Here is a 7060-nt window from a genome sequence, read left to right as displayed (position 1 = left end):
GTGTCACTTTTAGACAGGACAGTCAGTTCGATCTGCTTACAAAGAAACTAGCCGTTTCCATATTTGATCGTCAATACGAAATCTGTGTTTTCGCATCATGAACACGTTGTGGACGTAAATTTAATGTGTCAAATGATCGTGTATAGTCTGTTTGGAGTAGCGCCACCGTAGATCGTGTGAGAAATGAGAAGTTCGAATGTCATTGGAACAAATCTACCAGAATCCTTTGGTAGCCTACTTTTATGGCTATAGAGTGCAAACCCAATGTGTGCGACTCCCGCCGCGCACTCGGCAGCATCCTTAGATCAAATGATGTTCCAGCAAGGACGATAGACCAGTACAAAAAACGCGACTGGTGCTCGATTCAAAGAAACGCCTCAAGGATGGAATTAAATCCTCAAAATACCAGTGCTCTTTTGTCCGGTGTCACCCATTGGTTGTCCTGTATCTTGGATTTGTACGGGAGGTTGGGTTTAGGGGACCACAAGTCTAGGAGCTGCTGGGTAATTCGGTTGTAGGCCCAAACGGCCCCAAATGTGGTTCTCCTGATCACTTGTAAGCTTAACGTTGGGACAGCCAAAGGTATGTCATCTATTGTTGCTACCGTAGAATGGTGGGACGTAGTGGGAGTCACAGATCCACTATATGTCAGGGCGCGCCCAGACAGAAGAAAAAGCACATGTGCACAGAGTGACGCATCCCCAAGGTCACCATCGGTTCGACACGTCCGGAAAATAGGTTAGTCGGCAGCTCACACCAAACACGGCCTAGCAACACACGACCAGCGTAGTGGGCCTGAGAGCGTTCACGACCGGAACACCACCATTGGCTGTATGGAGCGAACAAGTGAACGACCATATTTGGCCAAGTAGTCATCCTATATATTTACGCAGACGCCCTGTATGTTTTGTCCCGGCAATATAGCCGTGTCCCCAGTTCTCTGTCTTCTCCCTATCGCGTAATCTGGCAGCCTCAGTGCGGGCGTAACCCAATAGCTCGGCCACCGCACGATACAACAAAGCCAGGAAATAGTTTTTCACCACGAGTCTCTGTTACCCCGTAAAACAAACTGTCCATGTTTCACCTTTTCTGGGGATTTCTCACATTCAGCAATTCTTTGAGGGCATACATTTGGTGTAGCTTTGCGCTGCTCGCTCTCATTTAAACAGTCTTCTGGTTACGACTATTCTGGTTATTCCAACCAAAGTGGTGACATAGTGGATTCACGTTTCGCAATTTTTAGAGCTCACCAGCAATGCACATCGATACCAGAGTGTGAAAACAGTGAACCTGACGTGTGAGGTAAGCGTAAACATGTACTGAATGCACCGAAGAACAGGTTAACGTGCTGGAGTTTGAGAGATGACAGTGACTGGAAATTGATTAGGTGTCTGTTGATCTGTTCGCCCAGCTTGGCAACTGATTCGAGCAGACATCTTCAGTGCGCTGTTGGGTGGGTTTAGGTGATATTGATTCGCCCAGTTCACTAGATGGCAGTCGGCACGGGAGCAGAAACTGTCACGGTTCACACCATAAGAGGGGTGGTTTGAGCAGGCGTGCGTCAAGAGGCAAACTGTTTGCTGTATAGAATGTTGAAAAATGAGTAAAAATTGGTTGCACGTGATGGTCTGACCGTAATCTGGCAGGCTCAGTGCGGGCGTAACCCAATAGCTCGGCCACCGCACAGATACAACACTTTAGTTTATTCTTCGCTGATTCTGTATCTCTAGCAACAAATACAGTTTGACAGATAGCATTCAACTCTTACGGAACAGGTCGACAGTACCTTCACCAAGAGACGCATGTACCAGGCTACTGGACGAGTTGTACGGATATGAGAAGCGGTTTCTTCGGACAGCAGAGCTGAGACATCTTTAGACCTTCTCAGAACCAGAGCCCAAGTAGACTGTTTTTGGCGAATCCGTAACAAAACTATTGAAAAACACGAGTGATCGGTTGTGCATTGGGGACTTCCACCCAAGAATGTGTCCAGCATAAAAGCAGTAATGGTTAAGCCATGTATTGTGCATGCCGAACCATTGTTTGCAGAAGACAGTGCTGGTTTGCATGCCCATTACGGATGGAACGAGGCAGACAAGTGGCCAATATTTGAGCTGGAATAAGGTCCTCGAAATGGTGAATTTTGTTGTGACTCCCCTTCCTGGATGGAGGCCGCACTTCGTCCTGTTGATGGCTGAAAGAGATTGCTACTATCATGAAGGAAACTACTCACAAGGTTGCTGAAAACTCTTTGACAGCCCATGACCAGTTCGCCCTTCCACTTTGGGCTCATCAGGTAGGCGCAGTCCCCGAGTTTCCGTCAACCATATGTTCTACTTGAACCCAAATTGGACTGCTTTCGAGAAGTACACTCATCTGCAACTCAATTTGGTTTTCACGAGAGACTCGTAAACGAGAGATTCAGTTGATTCTCTCGTGAAAACCAAGTGAGTGTATTCCTCGAGATAGCTGCTAATCTATATCAGTGAGATTGTTGCTGTCAGTTTCTATCCAGAGTATCTGAATGGGTGCTTGGAGGTATAAACAACTCAGAATGAAAATGGAATGCTGGCACGAGGTGTCTCCCACAGCCATCTTTATTTTTTCTTCTCAGGGCTGTCTTTATCAATAGTTACGCTGAAACAGAAAGTTTTATAACCAACTGGGTCGATGCTTTACCGTCGAAGCAAAGCAAACTCACAGAACACTGATTCCGGCAGATTTACAAAAGACAACATGCTTTGCTGGAGAAAATTTTGATATTGGTGTGTTTTGAGTAAGAAAAAATGCCATTTTGACCAGCCTAAATAATGGTTGTACATTCGCAGGTTAAATTGAATACTCCGCTGATTCCTGTACAAGTTTGAGGTTACATTCAACCAAAATGTGTCTTTCATTTTGTTTGGTAAATTATCAGTCTACACCTACTTTCGATAGCAAAACTGACAGTCCACTATGGGTGATGGTTGCTGCAGTTTTCAAAGTGTGGGTACATCTGTATCGATCGAAGTTGAGTGCGGCCGTGCCACTTGTATTCAAACGACTGAGTTCCACTCTGTGTGCGCAGAAACAGCTGATTCAACCATATCGCCATGCACAAAATGGCCATCGATCGATCGATCAGCCGAGCCCAAACACAAATCCTATCACCTGACCATTATTCACTCATTTTTATACGTCCTATTGCAGACCCTAAATTTCTAACTTTCTTTTATATAACTGCAATAACTTTCGGCCATATTATCGACCCAAGTTCTGTAGAAAACATGAGACGTATATGAATAAAACGTCTACGAGGAGAAATATACTGAAACCTGGTCTATCGAAACAGAAATTATTCCCCATGCCTTCCTTGGAATGATGCAAACTACGAGGTAGACATCGTGCAATCCGATTTCGAAAACGGGGTCTCGTGACCCCTCTGCAGTTGGCTGGTGATGTTTCACTAAAGCGAAGCTGATCGATTTAAGTGGCTTTCGTGCTATCAGCTCTTTTCCAGATGGTCTTAGCGCTTTTGGGCGTAAACACCTCAGAATGCTTGCGTGCGATAAGCCAGCATTCGGTCCTCTCCCTCACCTACTCTTTCCAATTTTCACTTTAGGGTTATAAAAATTATTTCAAAAAAATTGACATCCGATTCTAAGCCGGATTTTTCGAATGTTGTCCTTCAAGGATGACTTTTTAGGTGAAATGTCATCCAGGAGTCATGGAATCCACATTCATCGTCACCAAACTTTGCTGATTCTGCTCAAAATCACCTGTTCTACGTCTGAAAAATAAGAAAACGCTGTCGGTAATTACTTTAGGAATGATTGGCTATCAAACCAAGGAGACATGTTGTTCCACCGGTGTAACCTGCACAGTGCAGCCCTTTGCTAAGCCGACTCAGGGGCACTACATGTGATGACCGATTCTGTACCAGATATCGGAAAATCAACGTGCGATAAGCCAGCATTCGGTCCTCTCCCTCACCTACTCTTTCCAATTTTCACTTTAGGGTTATAAAAATTATTTCAAAAAAATTGACATCCGATTCTAAGCCGGATTTTTCGAATGTTGTCCTTCAAGGATGACTTTTTAGGTGAAATGTCATCCAGGAGTCATGGAATCCACATTCATCGTCACCAAACTTTGCTGATTCTGCTCAAAATCACCTGTTCTACGTCTGAAAAATAAGAAAACGCTGTCGGTAATTACTTTAGGAATGATTGGCTATCAAACCAAGGAGACATGTTGTTCCACCGGTGTAACCTGCACAGTGCAGCCCTTTGCTAAGCCGACTCAGGGGCACTACATGTGATGACCGATTCTGTACCAGATATCCGGCGGAAAATCAATAAAAAATCACGTGTTCAACTAGCTTCTTATTTCCCACCCAGCAGTCCGAGCGTCTTGCGACCCACCTGCGATACGCAAAAGTCCCCTCAGAACAAGCAAGTCTCTTCAGAAATGATTTTTCCTGCTTCAGACGACCATGTTTTGCGAAGGCTTGAATTCACTCCGATTAGTTTGTCTTTTTACTAGTCAGGTAAACTGGTGAAAAGTTCCTTTGATAATGCATGGTATAAAAACGATCGTATCAGCAAACAAGCCTGGGGCGAGCAGAAATGCCCTGGTGTAACGGTGATACTACTGATGGGGAGGCACGCAAGTAGTATGTGTTGTTCGTAGAAGTTCGCTTTGCGTCTTTTGAAAAGGGGAGATCGGTTGCGGAATTCGTGGAGCCTTTTTGTAACCTTTGCTTGGATTAAACCGACGAATGAGTGGAATCAATGAATCTCCAGAAAAGTTCAAGAAGACGCGCTCGGGAAAAGATGGGTGTCCAGTTTGTGTAAATTAGATGCAAATTAGAGTTTTGCTTCCCTGTTCAATGGTCTGTAACCGGCCAGTTGGCATTTCCAAATGAATAACTCCGCAGCGAAGGCCTTCTTCCTCTCACTGGTATCTGGTTCGGTGGAGATAAGCATGAACGACCGATTTGCTCGAGTCTCACTTGGATGATCAAGTGGAGAATACCTGACTCAACGTCGGCGTGTTACAGGACTTGGTCAGAAAAGCAGTCCTCTCCAGCTAAATTCACATGCCATCAGATCGGTTCACACATTCAGCTACACTCAAACTCCCAAACTTGACGTGACTACTTACATCATATCAGTAGTTGGATGTGTGAAAATTCTCAGGGAGAATGGCAACATGGAAATTTTCCTCAGTATTTTTGAAAATCGATTGCAGGATGGTGTGAAAACCACTCACTCATACATCAATTTATTTAGCCCCTAAGACTACGATTACGCTTGACACATCAGTAATTCTGTGTGCACATTTTACAATCTGACACCTACAGTTACGGCTAAAGGTCCAAAGAAATCACTACCGTTTTCCTGCTGNTTCCTGCTGATTATGTCGTACTGTCAGCAGAATGAAGCAAACCCGAAGCCGGTTTACGGACTTTTGATTAGTTTCTTCTTCCTGTGATAGCGCAAAGTTTTCAGCCTATACGTCTTCATCAATTTTTTTTAACCGTTGCTCATTTGATGAGATCAAGAACAGACAGTCCAGAAGTAACCCAAAATCATGGCTGCTTTTTGGGTTTCCACGGTCCGGAATTCCGCACCCCCCGACGACTGAATAAGTTATGAGTTTTCGTGGCACCGCCGGACTGCGAATTTCTAACGTGCGGGTGAATCGGCCTACAAAACCTGAACAAGTATTGGGTCGAACAGTCGTGTCGCCCAGGTGTAAATCGGTTCATCTGTTCAGACGCGGTGATTCAGATTGTTTCAGTCTGCGCTGGTGGGATAGTGGTAATACGTCACCTCAGAATGCAAATTCTGACACGATCAAAAATTTTACAATGCTGGTGTGCTCTACCACAAGTGCAACATAAGTCCATAGCTCTCACTGTTTGACATGGATCCAGGACAAGAGAAGGTCTGTTGCAATTGGAGTGATTTTTTGGGTTGTTAATCTGCTCTCTGCGCTTGACAGTTAGACTGCATACTTTCCATCATCAACGCAGATGACATCGTCAGTGTGGGGTTAGGTGATCTGTCCTTACATAGTTAGTCATCAGGCTGAAATATGAGTTACGCTGTGGTCTGATTTCCTTGAATGTGGTGGGTGCCTTGGGTACGTTCACTCTGACAGATGTGGCCTGATTTCGCTACACCTTATGGGCTGATTGAATGACCTTCAATTTTAGTGGTTTCCATTCTTCCATCTGATTGGTTCGTTGGTTGTTGTTGGATTGTTCGAACTCCCCCGTGGTTCAGAGTTCCCACACGGTGTCTTTAATTTGTTCGAAATAGCTGGTAGACGGATTTCTATGCAGAGTACTTCGTCTCGGTAGACTTACCCACCATTCTCGTACTCGCGTGAGCAAGTATTGGGACTTTATTCTAGTTGAACCATTACTCTTCTCCGTCCTCTTAAAGTGAAACAAAGGAGAGTTAGCAATGTCTTATGCTGGTGAGATTGCGTCCGGGTATTCAGCGACAAGTTTCTCGTACTCGCGTGAGCAAGTATTGGGACTTTATTCTAGTTGAACCATTACTCTTCTCCGTCCTCTTAAAGTGAAACAAAGGAGAGTTAGCAATGTCTTATGCTGGTGAGATTGCGTCCGGGTATTCTAGCGACAAGTTTTTTCCAAGCATGGCCAAAATACTGTTTATCACAGTCGTTATACAGCTTGCACTTTCGCCTCGCATGTCAAAATTCAAACCCCGATATGGCCAAGGAGATGTACTGCTGGTGGGCTCTAATAAGAGTGAAACTCGAATCCAGTACTCTCCCACCCTTTGACGTGGACCCACCAGAAGGACTGCTCCAGGACAGAACAATGGTTGTTCAAACGAGATTCATGTGAGTGTGGATTTCACAAACCTTACAACCACCAACGATTGTAAAATTTACTTGCAACCAAAGACCAAGAAAGTGCAGCCAAGTGGGGCGAGATAGTTCAGTGGCTGGAGCGCGAATTTACTGACCGCACGGTCCATGGTCCGAATCTGACCTCCGCCTCTCGACTTCCTCAGTCTAGGCTTGGGCAACTTGGCAGTAT

This window comes from Opisthorchis viverrini (genome assembly GCF_000715545.1).
Source record: "Opisthorchis viverrini unplaced genomic scaffold opera_v5_136, whole genome shotgun sequence".
Classification (NCBI taxonomy): Eukaryota; Metazoa; Platyhelminthes; class Trematoda; order Opisthorchiida; family Opisthorchiidae; genus Opisthorchis; species Opisthorchis viverrini.
Note: the sequence above shows the minus strand (reverse complement) of the source record.